Consider the following 14,382-nt stretch of genomic DNA (forward strand, 5'->3'; position numbering starts at 1 on the left):
GAGAGAGAGAGAGAGAGAGAGAGAGAGAGAGAGAGAGAGAGAGAGAGGGAGAGAGAGAGAGATAGAGAGAGAGAAGCACACACAATATATATCTATGTAATATTAATTATAAATGGAAAATAAGACTTTCGTAATACTATATTATGTAGAAAAAATTAGGCATAAGCCAACTTTACAAAAAAAAGCACAATTTTTTCGTCAAGCTTTCGAAGAATATATCCACTTCTTCAATTTCATGAAAAACTTTTTAATGATTTACACGGTTCATAAATATAAATATCTCCTTACAATTTGTTGTTTTAACCATAACGAATTTAGAAGTTGAATTATTTTTACAATTTAAGATAAATTGGAAGATAGTTTTGTTTAAAAGTGACCTATTAAATCCGATTTTTTAATCAAAAACACCGGCATCCCTAGTTTTCATATAACCTCATAGTTGAAATAGCCCCGTAAAAACATCCAACTTAAATTTTCTGAATTTCACAATCTTATATCTTCAGATGATTTTTACTTGGCGACAATATTGTTAAAACTAACGTTGTATTTTGATTTTTTCTTTATTTTAAGTCTGACACTGAATGTATAACATTGTTCATTTATAAAATATTGTTTAATGGTCCTAAATGTAGCATAAATAACAATCCGAATCTCTCAAGGGATGTTTCGTATCGAGAATACGTTATAAATAATGTAGGATGTTAAAAGGTTGTATCCTTATGAACGAATAAATATACAAGATTACCAGTACGATTTGTTTTATTATGTTGACTACATGAGATAAGATAACCGAATTGCAGTAACAATAACTGTAATTCAATTTTAATTGCAAGTAACTCTTGTCCATTCTGGTAAGTTTCATTATTAGTTCGTTATAATCAAGCCATAATTTTTAATCTTGTTAGTAGAAATTTATGTTTTATTGACCGTGTAAATCATTAGAAATAGTTTGTAGTTCTTTTGAGAGGCATGTATACTTTGAATGATTGAAAGGAGAGAAAGTTTTGAAGGAATTGTGTATTTTTCATTGTTTCAAACAAGACAACGCCTTATCCCTGATCGTTATATTCAGAATTATAATATTAAGGCTGAGTCAAATAATTGAATAAATTTGATTTGTTCAAAATTTAATTGGATTTTCATTGAAAAATTTACATAATTACATGCAAAAGAGAGATCGTATCGATGAAAAATATATTTTAATATAAACTGTATATAGAATATGAAAATATATGAAGTTTTATTTGACTAAAGATAATTATTTATTTAGAAACCGTGAGATGCGGTCTGGTGTGATGTAGGTTTCCGAAAAACATTTTCTTTATCGTGCCAACGTTTCGATCTTTATTGAGATCATCTTCAGGGCCTGGGATTTACAAACATTGTTTATATATAACAATTACATTTTGGAAGTGGAAAAGTGAATTTATACAATGCAAAATATATTTTTTATATATACAATCAAAGTATTTCTACTCACTCAAAGTGTTTGTCTTCTGTGAGTAGAAATACTTTGATTGAATATATAAAAAATATATTTTGCATTGTATAAATTCACTTTTCCACATCCAAAATGTAATTGTTATATGTAAACAATGCTTGTAAATCCCAGGCCCTAAAGATGATCTCAATAAAGATGGAAACGTTGGCACGATAAAGAAAATGTTTTTCTGAAACCTACATCACACCAGACCGCATCTCACGATTTCTAAATAAATATCGATTAACGGTTACTAATCATCACACATTTCTACAAAAGATAATTATTTTTATATTATACGTACGTTCAAATATTATAGAAAACAACTTCATTTTGTATTGAGTTGGTGCCAAATTAACGCAGGTTTTGAAAATTTGTTTTAATTTTTGCATGTGCTTGTCATATAAACAAAGCTAAATAATCAAATATAATTTATGGATTATAATAAATTTTTTTAACTGTTTTCTTCCATACAAAACATTTTACTTTATATTGCATTTTATAAGAATTAGGACTTGCGGAATTAAATATGTACAACCTAAATTTTCGTCAAATTTATTTGTACAAGTTAAAATTGGCCGAAGTGCAGCCCAAACCGAACGTAACATCAATACAGTTCGGGGGGAAGCATTAGAGACTGCAAGGTGCAGCGATGGTTTCAAAGAGTTTTTCTTGGAGATTTCAATCTCGAAGGCAGGGAAGGTCGCGGTATACCCCCGTTGTGACGTCGGCCAACTAAAAAAAGTTGATTGTAGAAAATTCACGTATGACAACACGGGAAATTGTGGAAGAGCTTAGTGTTGACCACTCAACCTTTGTTCGACATCATGAGCAAATTGGTAAAGTAAAGAAGCTCGACCAAAGAAATCGACGCTTTGAAATATACACGTCTCTTCTGTTGCGCCGTCGAAATGATCCATTTCGCGATCGAATCATCACGAGGGATGAGAAATGGATTCTTTACGATAACAGTGGAACCTGCAGTACAGCCAGTGATTGGAAAATGATGAAGCGCCAAAACATTTGCAGAAACCAAATCTTCGCCCGACAAAAGGTCATGGTGACTGATGATGTACTGCTTTGGTTGTTCATTATAATTTCCTGAATTATGGTGAAACTATCACATCAGAGAAATATTGCCTTGAAATAGACAAAGTGCACGGGAAACTGCAACGTTAGTTCAGCATTGGTGAACAGTAAAGCGCCGATTTTCCTTCACCAGGCCACATGTCACAATGCCAATCCTGCGGAAACCTCAGTACTTAGGAAATGAAGCCTTACCGCACCCTCAATATTCACCCGACCTCTCGCCTACAGGCTTCCACTGTTTAGGCATTTTATCACTTCTTAAGGGATAAAATTTTTAGAGAATGCGGTGAAGCCGAAAACTCCTTCATTACATGATTGTGAGTCAAATAAAGATTTTTATATCTGCGGAATAAAAGCGCTTATTACACTTGGCAAAGAAGCATAGATTTTGAATTTTATTTCGAATAAATTTTCTTTATTTTATTTATTCCAAAACCTGCATTCTTTTTGCACCAGCCCAAAATAAAATAAAATAAATAAATAATGAAAGACGAGATTGTCTATCATGTACTATATAAAATAAAATAGCCCTGTTTTCCCCAAAAATCCGAACGGGGGACGTTATAATAACAAATTTAAAAAATATTTTTTTAGTTACTATTATATCCAATAATTAAGTATTTTTCTTATAGCTCATCTATATACGTAGATAACTACTCCAATCCTTAAGTAAAACTATAATACTATTAATTTTGCATCGTAAATTATTTTTGTAACTATTCCAAGGTTTATTAATTGAAGGGTGCCAATCCTCGGTTCCATATTCCTATTCTTGGATAAAACAGGTTGTTATATAGAAATGATTTCAGGTGGGATGAGTATGGCAATTCACTTTTCCAAAAACAAGGTGATTTCATTGTATATCGTACAAATAGTTTTGTGTCTCCTAGTGAGTGTTGAGAGTGAATGTATTTATTGGCGAGAATGCGTAATGTGTTATGTGGCAAAACGACCTGGCGGTTGATAGCCCTTGGAACCCAACTTCGGCGTCTGAACGGGTAAGACCGAGTTGCCAACACAAGGGGTGAGTGATTCTTAATGCGTGCATTACCCATTTCTTATAATTATTGTTATATGTTAATTAATGGTAACTTGTACATTACCAAAGCTGGAAATGACAGTGGACGACGAGAAGTGATTGGCTCAACTCTATACACGTACTTGTGTATGAACATGTGCAGTTTTTACGTTGTGCAAATCCGTAAACTGAACAAAGTAATCACATGAAATTAACGAATTCACGTCAGTTTTACTTAATTTGGTTTCGAATAATTTGACTATTCATCAATTTACATAATAAGATAATATCCATGCGTGCACAATCAATTAACCATTGCCGCTAGATGGTCGGTATAAAAAAAGAACTGTAAAATAATTAGTTGGCGTGATTTGCGTTTCATGTTTAAAACAAATAAAGGGACGTTTTATTAAAAAATATCGTTATTTCGATACATCTAAGGGTTATTTTTCAAAATTGGATAATTCCTTCAACCGGGGTGAAACTAAAATGAATATTGCATTTTACTATGTAAACGGTATTAATTTACGCTAAAGTTTAAGCATAAATTTAATGTCATAAAACTTTTTTAAATCTCATTAACAACATATTCATAAAATAGCGCACTTGGTAATATGTTAATCAACATTTACTGCAAATGGAATATACATATATATGGAATATATATTCCATATATATGTATATTCCATTTGCAATAAATGTTCATTAACATATTACCAACTGCGCTGCTGTATGAAAAAGTATAATAAAACAATTGCTGAAAATCATGTTTATTCATGTACGTACGTTTCACGGGAAAGAGAGTCATAAACCTATCAAAAATATGTATTAGACCCAATGTTATGAGTAAATGGTAAATTTGAGAAAAATATACCGTTGAGTTTTAACTTTTCCAAACTTTTTAAGTAGTTCGAAACTTTCACGTGATTCACTTGATTGAACAACTGCTAAAAACACAAGTTTTCTCTTAAGTGCTTCAGTCGATTATTCATTAGAAGTTCTTGAAGTGAATTTTTCATATCATTCTTGCATTTCATTTTTGAAACCCGAACTGGTAAAATGATCTATTTTCTTGTCTATAAAAATGTATTCACTTATTTTAAAAGTCTGTTTTTATTCGTTAATTTTGCCATTTGAGAAAATTAATTGTACTGTTTGAATTTTAGGTTTCTGCTGGAAGAGTGCGTGCTACACTAGAATCAACGAAATACCGACGAGGCAGAAATTTCGTAAGTCATTAATTTATGGACGAAAGCTGCTCATCGACCCTCCGGCATCGATTTATCTTATATTACCCTAGAATCTTATATAATCGCAGAAAGTCGGCTAGTATCCATGAATACAGAGTAAAGAAACGCATTAAAAATCCTTCGAGGCCAGAGTAAATTTGAACAACGGAGAGGGGCGATGAGTCAGAAAGGATGGCTTAGAAAACAAACTTTCCCTTGCTTTTTCTTTCAATTTCGAGCAATCCTCTTTCGATATAAATCAAAGTTTAAAACGGCTATTCGCAACAATAACCTTATTATTTACTTTATTTCGTACAGCCTTACGCTTGAGCAATCTTCATCCGTAAAACAATATTAACTCCTATCTACTCTGAGTGTTGGCTTCTATTACACTTAACAAAACAAGCAGTTTCTCTTTTTCCAATTTTTTTTTTATCATTACACAAAACGGATTTGACGAGGTACACACTGAGGTATGTAATTGAAGAATAAATAATAAAAATAAAAATTACATTGCAATCTTATACGAAACAATTTTTTATTTATATTACCCAGTATCCATTAAAAATTGATAATTATACTACCCCATACAATAAAATAGCAAACATCTAAGAGAAAAACATCAATAAAATCTATCCAGTAACGATCGATATCGCAAAGAATATAAAAATCTAAAAATTGCTGGCGATCATAAATTTAAATGAACTTTGAAAGGTAAATTATACGGCAAGTAGTAATTTTTATTGGAAAAATCAAACTTAAATGCCTTTTAAGTTAATAGCCCACAATTGAAGGTTAGTATTATTGAAACGTTTTAAATTAAATTTATTAGATTTCGTGGTCCGATTGACCAAATAACATCATACAATTATGATGATGGGAGGTTGTTGTCAGAGTGGTCGTGGGTTCGAATCTCGCTCGTGACACTGACTTTTCATCTCAACCAATACTTACAAAAAGATTAATTAATTTAATTAATTAATTATTTATTTGATGTAAGTATTTGATATTTTGATATAATTATTTAATATTATTAATTATTTGGTCAATTGGGCCACGAAATCTAATGAATTTAATAAGTTAAATGAAGTATATATTCACGAAAGCTCTCCGTGGCCATTTCATTTGTCGCCGAGTATCAAATAGATTACACGATATTTGAAAAATGGCAGAAAGGAGGGAAAATTCAAAAGGTTGGTTTGAGATGGGGGTTGGTGTCCGAATGGATCGAACTTACGATAGCTCAAGTGGTAGAGCACCGGCGTATCAAGCCGAAGGTCGTGAGTTCGAATCTCGCTCGAGACCCTGACTTTTTATCTCAACCAATACTTACAGAAAGATTAATTAATTGGAATGTTTTAAATTAAGATGGTAACTATTTTAAAACTGGTATCGATTCTAGATGGAACATCTCAGTTTTAATTTAAGTCGATTTTGTAAATGGAACAAATTTAAATATTTTTAAATTTTGCTATTCAAAGATAGAGATAATCAAAATCGATTTACTGGTTTGTCTCTATGACTTAAGACTGTATTCACTTTTTGAAATTGCAAACTTTGCCCTGTAATCATCAAACATGGTTAGAAATTTAATAAAAATATTGTCAATAGTTTTAGGGTAAGCTATATTGGTCATTGCCAGCCCTTTTTTATTTGCCGTTCTTTTCTTTGCCGTCTAGCATTTTGTTCCTCCGAAGACATTTTGACACACAGCACCCAACTTATATTAAGTTCTATTGGACTTTTATTTGAAGGCAATAGTCTCTAACGCTTTTCCAGCCCCATTGACAGCCTTTTTTTTAACAATCTTACCAAAGCCTGGTCAATCGAGGTAATACATATAATAAACACAAAAGTCTTAATAAAAACATATGAAATCACAATAGTCCGGTTAGCATTCACATTTCCCTTGGCTCTGTAAATACTCAAACACCATACTTTTTTCTAAGCCAGGAAAACCAGCCCAAAATGCATCTTCCTACTGTACAATTAGCCTGTTCGCTCTCTTCTCAAAAATATTTGAGAAGATACTCAAAAAACGATAGATTCCTACACTTAATACTTTCAACCTTCCCCCAGACCACCAATTTGGTTTTCGCACTCAACATTCTACAATCCAGTAGGTGCTTCGCGTTGTAAACCATATATCCTTATCCTTAGAGCGTAAAGAATTCTGTATGGGGACGTTTCTAGACGCGTCACAAGCGTTTGACATTTCAGGCATGAGGGTCTTCAATACAAACTGAAGTCCTTACAAACACCTTATACTTAATCCTTCGCTCCTACCTTACAGGACGATTCTTCGAGTTCGCTAAGGGTCGGACTTCTCCGAGCCCTATTTTGTGAGAGCGAGAGGGTCACGGGGCAGTGTGCTCGGACCACTCCGGTTTCTTCTCTACACCTCAGACTCGCAACTACTCCCTCTACCAATCTTGCATTCTCTGCAGACAACACATGTGTGTTTTCCTCTGATACCTATTCTGCAATAGCCTCGACGGAGCTCCAAGCACACGTCCAAGGAATAGCCGAAGGACCACACTGTATCCACCATTCCAAAAATCAATTGAAACAAGTGCACCCATGTTACATTTACCGTCAGAAGGAAAACCCCTTACTGAATATTCCTCAACCAAATTCTATCCCTAAAACCGACTGTGAACTTTGTGTTCTATCTTGACACACGTTTAATATGGAACATGCAAATAAAAAGACTTCCTACGGAACAGACGCATCGGACTTCGCTATAAACTTCACGGACGGAAATCAAACATACCGACAAAAAACCAACAGACACTCTGTAAAACATTATTGAAACCATTTTGGACATACGGACTAGAACTGTGGGGCACCGCTAAACCTACCAATATCCATCGAATTCAGTCCTTCCAATCCAAAGCCCTCAGAATCGTAGTCACCCTACTATGTCTCCAATGCCACGCTCCACAAAAACCTCAAAAAAAACCTCTACAAATAAATTAATCCGCACCAAATTGTCCACATTCCATGAAACTATCCTCACATCCTAATACATTAGCCCAATCCGTGTCCAACATTATCCATCCCTACAAACTAGTAGGGCGCTCTGAGCGGAGATGGCCTCGGGACCTCATGATGAATAGTTCATAAATAACTATAAAGCTGGGAGAGCAACAATGATTGCAGGCTCCCCTCAGGATATTTTCAAATGATAAATACTGTATCACATTACATAATGTATACATTAGTACAGATGATAATAAATAATTTAAAAAAAAGCATTCACACTGCCCCAGATTAATCGATATTCCTCGTGGTTATAACGGAAGACGCACCTTTATTCACACTAATAAATGATATTCACTAACTCTCTATGTATTCCTCGGGATCTCTTCTTGTACTTTAATAAATTATGTTTCTGCAGACCATTAATACAATTTTTTCATTAAATCCAATGTATACAGCCTTACAATACAAATCTCGTTCATTCCTGCCCGAGTATTTGTTATTCCTAGCGGAACGAAGGATCTGGTCCCTCCGTTTTGGCTAATAAATTAATTCCAATAAATAACAAATAGACATTGAAAAAAACATTAAAAAAACATAAAATCCATTGAAAATTTAAAAAGCAAACCCTTTCTTAGAATTTGAATTATTAATATAGTTTGTTTAACATATTTATATTTTATATCTCCATATATTTGATATTTGCATGGTAGTTTTGTATTGAAAAACTCAAGGATAAGAGAATTGTTTCCGATATTAGAATAGACGGGTTATAAATCTCTTTTCTCTATCAACTCGGAAAATCACAATATTTCAAAATAATTAGATATTCATATTTTTAACCTTGTGAATTATTCATATTAGTTCCAAAGTCCTGATGAAAGGGTCCTCGATAGCTTTATTAAGGAATTAAGTGTTGTTTTATGTTCTTTCAAATTGGCCTTATTACTCATGTGTTAACACAAAATTACTGTATATAAGTATGAATTTAAAAAAGCATCAGTATGATGGACAAAACCAGACGTTGAATGTCAAGAAATGAGACAGAAATTTTTTTATCCTTTGTCAAAAATATGCTGAATACAAATATGGGTCCTGATTTAACGTTTTACATTTGTAATTTTAAAGGGAGATGGAATCAACGTTTTCAATCAAACTTTTTTTTGTTTGTACTAGGTCGAAACATGCTACATGCCTTATCACCGGTATGCATATGTTTCATGTTATTATGTGGGTATTCCCGTCGGAATAGTATAACGAAAAGACCCTTCTAGTAAAATAGTTTAAAAAATATTTGATGATTCGTTTTAAACAACATTTAAAACCGTTTAACATGAATTTTTATAGAAAAAATATTACCACTGTGGCCGTGGGCATTATTCGTGTTTTGCATACCAAAATACGCCTGAATACAAATTTTTGTAAAAATCAAAACGAAAACCTTTTCTTCAAATATTTAGGCTTCCAAATACTGATATATTTAATACAACTTTAGGGATCTACAGGAAATGTTACGTTTAGCGCCGTATAAACTACGCGTAATAGTTGAGTTGCAAAAAGAAAAGTTCGAGGAGTTTATGTTGAATTCATCTTTATTTTTCCACCATACGACGACAAAATCAAAACCTTGTTGGCCAAGACAGATGGACAAGAAATTAAGCTTTCTAGCGGTTGCAAAAATGTTGGATTTGGATAAAATCCAGAGGTGTTACGAATCGGAGTTAAGTGGAACACCTGACATCGTCGAGAGAAAAAGATTGCCCAGGCGAACCCAGCCAGAATATATATATATTTATTATTGCGATGAAAATCGTATTTAATGGTTTTAAATAGTGCTTAAAAATAATCCGATTTTATGTGGGTTTTTTAATAAAAATGTTTTTTTGACGTTCTTTACTGTATGCATATTTTATTTTTGTAAATTTTTACATACCTGATTTTCTTTTAATACGATCTTACAGATTATTTTGTTATCCTACGTAAAAAATTGAATGATATATAATAAAAAATATTTAAATTACTTGATATATGTGGTGATTAGTGACCGTTAATCGATAATTATTCAGAAATCTTGAGATGCGGTCTGGTGTGATGTAGGTTTCAGAAAAACATTTTCTTTATCGTGCCAACGTTTCGATCTTTATTGAGATCATCTTCNAGATGATCTCAATAAAGATCGAAACGTTGGCACGATAAAGAAAATGTTTTTCTGAAACCTACATCACACCAGACCGCATCTCACGATTTCTGAATAATGACTTGATATATTTTTTCGGCTTCTGGGGCTCATTGGAAAGAAGGCTTGATTTTTTATCCAACAAACAGCTATGATCATAGCCTTAACTAGTCTGCATTATTTTTGGATCTAGTAGCCCATTCATGGGCGATTTACCGTCTGCTAAAATGTGAGATACTCGTAAATGTAACTTCTTCCTTAATACATGTCTCCTCTCACACGTGGTTAAGAACCATAATTCAATTAATATTACAGCAGCACGCACACATACATACACGCACACAGAGAGTAAAAAATGAACCCATTTTATACCTAGCCTATACTAGCTTGACAGGTCCATGGAGGACTATATTGCGACACCGACCCGTTCCTTCAGACTTCAACACTCACGCAAATAAATACATTCGTACAGATAGAGCCTTTCAAACAGTATCTACAATTAGAAAATTGGAAAGACACCGGGTTATTGGCATTACGGCGATGTCTACGGCGGTGATGTCCTCGTACACACATTCATTGTGCTAATAGGCCTAAGTAGTTCCACAGGTGTGGTACCCGATGGTCTACAGACCATCCGTTCACACATACCCCTGCACGGAAATAAATTCAGTCATACCAAGTAGAGACTTAAAACCACTGGGGGTTATATATAGCCATATGCTTGTATTTATTTTAGATATTCAAGGAGTTTATCTTTATGATCACTTTTGTGCTTTAATCTTGTCGACATATCATTGAGCAGGTCCCACCGAATCCTACCTGGTACTAATCGGTCAGGTGTTCAGTGTCACAGTCGCACCGCACAAGGGACACAAGGGGTCGCTTTCCAACGAGGAGGTTATCATGTTTCAGGGGAGTGTGGCCTATCTTTTAGTATAGTATTTTTACGATCTCCAGGCCCAAGAAGGGACATATATCATTAACATTGGTGATTCCAACGTCCCTAAAACTTCGTCCGACATTTACGTGCACTTGTTAGTATATCGTCGTATAAACCGGGAAGAAAAATCGGGTCACAATTGCGTTATTTAAATAAAATCATTTCATGTTCTTTATTTCTAGTTTCATTACTTTGTTTTATATTTTATCTTTTTTTTTGGATATTTTTTACGATAAAGAATGACTATTATCTCTCTAACGATAACCATTCAAAATATTTTTTCTTCATTTAATATTTTACTTAAAATACACGTTTTCAATGCTTCAGTAATTATTAAATATTCCGTAATTATCCTAAATTTCCCAGAATGGAAATAATAGTGTCAGCAAATAAGACGGAGAGAGATAAGGACACATTTGATAAAACTCAGCTAACAGTTGGTTTTGAAATAAAGGTTTAAAAAAAATTTATATTTTGAAAGATTCTGGTTTTTACTTTGAGACAAATTAAAACAGTCTTATAATCACTTAGACAAATTTATAAATATTTATTTTTCAAAAGAGAAAAGGAAAATAAGTTAAAGCTATCAATAGAAATTTTAAATTAAAATCTATAAGAACTTGACAATTGTATAAAGAAGTTGGGTCTAATAAAATATATTACCTTATAAAAACATAATCGGAGAAGAATTTAATCAATGGAATTATATCTGAGTTCTGAGGTCTTCAGTGTCAGGTGTTAGATCAATTTAAACCAGTGGACATAATTTTGGTTATTTTGATAAACAAATGTTTGAACATTATGATACGAGAAGAAAGAAAAAACAATTTGCAATCGATTATGTTGTAATTATGTTCCAATTAATGGCATTAGCTGTTAATTACACTCTATGAAAAAGGAAAGAGGTGGGTGTTAACCAAATACACAATCATTAACCAGTATGAATGACAAGCTTTCTCCAAACATTATAGGGTGTACTGGAGAAGATCCCCTACCCTGAGAGCTTCTTGAGAAGGAAACGGTTATTTTCATCAAACACTTAAGCTGGAAGTTTCCAACTCCATTAGTGGCAACGCAAGTCCTTATCGTTGTTGACACAGCAAAAATTGTTGAACTTCCCTTAGGTTATAAAACCTAACGTCGCGAGGACCCTTCAAAGTGATATATGACCACGTATCATTTAAATTATCTGATTAAATCTTAAGCCTTAAGTTTAAAGAAAGTAAATTTTTTGTTTAGCCATCAAAACTTTGTTTATGTTATGGTTTCCTCGTTGCTTCACAATATCGCGATTTCATACGCTAGTTCAACACCCGAAGACTTTCTTCGTGAAGTCACAATAGCTCAAGTGGTAGAGCAGCGACGTATTTAGTCGAGGGTCGTGGGTCCGAATCCTGCTCGTGACACTGACTTTTTTATCTCAACCAAAACCTTAATTAAATATTAATTAATTGAAAAGAATTTATTTCGTCAATCGGACAACGAACTCCAATGTTGCTCTTCTTGAGAAATATCCAAGCATTTATGCAACAACCTGCGTCCTATGGTATCGTGAAGAAAATGTTTTTAGCCACCTCCCTGTAAATTAGCGATTTCTTGACCATAGAGAACTGTTAGATGATTTATTACCCAACTTATTCTCCTGCTGAAACAAATGTCATCACTGAGTTTCGAGGTTATTGGCTATAAGTTACTCGCCGTTTGACAAGGGTCACAGTTGTATTGAAACCTCGGCCTTGTTTTAATCTCGGTGGTGGCATTTAGACGATTTTCACCTTCGACAGGTCTCGGGCGATAATTAGTGACCTTTGATTACCGTCACGTTGAGCGGATGAATTATTTAATAATTAAATGGGTTATTTATTTAATATCGCTTTAAAAATAATTGTAGAAAATTATCGCTATTGGTTATAGAAATGCTGACTCGTAATTTCATCATAGCAATTAATTTTGAGATGAAAGATCGATAATACGTCTGCATTTCAAAAAGGATAAAACTGAATTTGAAAAATCGATTAATTTTTAATGCTCATTTCGCACACAAATGCTCATGCATACACATATCTGTGAAATCAAGCTTATGACTCCTCAAGGCAAGCTGCGATAATCTCCCACTCCAGTGGTTTGGTGATTTTGAGGGCCGATAGGTTACTTGATATTCCAGCATCGTGTCTCTTGACCTACAATTCACGCATATAAATACACACCTTCCGATTAACTGCAATTGAAAAACTTTATGTACAAAAATATTCCGTTCCTCAAAAAATCAGAATTGAGGATCCAAAACGTCACTACATTAAAAGTCTAAATTTAAAACAATTAATTACGGTTTTTAGTTGAGATAAAAAAGTCAAGGCACGAGCGGGATTCGAACCCACGATCTTCGGCTTGATACGCCGCTGCTCTACCACTTGAGCGATCCACTCGGACACCAACTTTCCATCTCAACCGCACCTTTTTGAATTTTCTCTCCTTTTTGCCATCCAAAGGTGCGGTTGAGATGGGAAGTTGAAGTACGAGTGGATCGAGGTCACGATAGCTCAAATGTAGAGCAGCGGCGTATCAAGCCGAAGATCGTGGGTTCGAATCCCGCTCGTGCCATTGACTTTTTTATCTCAACTAAAAACCGTAATTAATTGTAATATATTAATTGGTCAAACGGACTACGAAATTAGTGAATCTAAATTTAAATTTAACATTTAAAAACGAGGAAGAAATATTCGCAAATTTAGATAAATAACACCGTAGATGTTAAAACACAACTCACCATTCTAAACTTTCAACACAGTTTAAGACTTTATAAATTAATTATATATTATACCCGCTTTCAATTATGATTATGACTCGGCGAGATCAAAGTAATGTCCCCAAGGTATATGCAGCGGTTGAGGTTAGCGGGAAATAATATATAATTGGCTTTGGAATATTGAATTTGCAGTAGAATTGAAATATACATTGTTTAGCTCCAACAGAGTATGCATTTTATGTGGAAAGCAAATGACTGTGTGACTTTCATACAGAGCATTTATATTTGATGTAAATCAAACAAAGTACCAAATCACTCATAAGATAAACTTTTACGAGTTCCCACGTGAAACATCTCGAATACAATTGAGAAATAAATATTTAACAATTGAAACTTTTTAGTCCGATTTAATAAATAGGAAATATTGTCATTTCTCACGGGACACCCTGTACATTCTTGTGTAACGCAAAGTTGTTGAAACGCAAAAAATATATATTTTTTATCATATACAGCGTGCCCCTTTTCATACAAACCAGCCACTTTATTTTAAACAAAGGAAAATATAAAAAAAATTAAATTCTAATTCCCATTTATTATTTGTAATGTATATATTTTTATTTAAAATATTCTTTTTTTTCTGCCGCAGATATAAGGATGTCTCAATCAACTTTTGTTTTAATACAACCCTGTGTTTCTTGCTACATATGTTTCAAGTTCGCAGT

At 33.4% G+C, this 14,382-nt stretch overlaps 1 protein-coding gene across 1 annotated transcript in view; it reads left to right on the forward strand.

Moving 5' to 3' along the window:
• The first annotated feature begins 4,757 nt into the window (after positions 1 to 4,757).
• Positions 4,758 to 14,382, forward strand: part of LOC106663799 — a 162,704-nt gene continuing 153,079 nt past the window's right edge. Inside the window, exon 1 of the mRNA XM_014388889.2 lies at positions 4,758 to 4,816. The gene's annotated coding sequence lies outside the window, so the exon portion shown is untranslated. The remainder of the gene's footprint in view (positions 4,817 to 14,382) is intronic.

Source organism: Cimex lectularius, unplaced genomic scaffold (assembly GCF_000648675.2).
Source record: "Cimex lectularius strain Harlan isolate CLEC.00 unplaced genomic scaffold, Clec_2.1 scaffold7, whole genome shotgun sequence".
NCBI lineage: Eukaryota > Metazoa > Arthropoda > Insecta > Hemiptera > Cimicidae > Cimex > Cimex lectularius.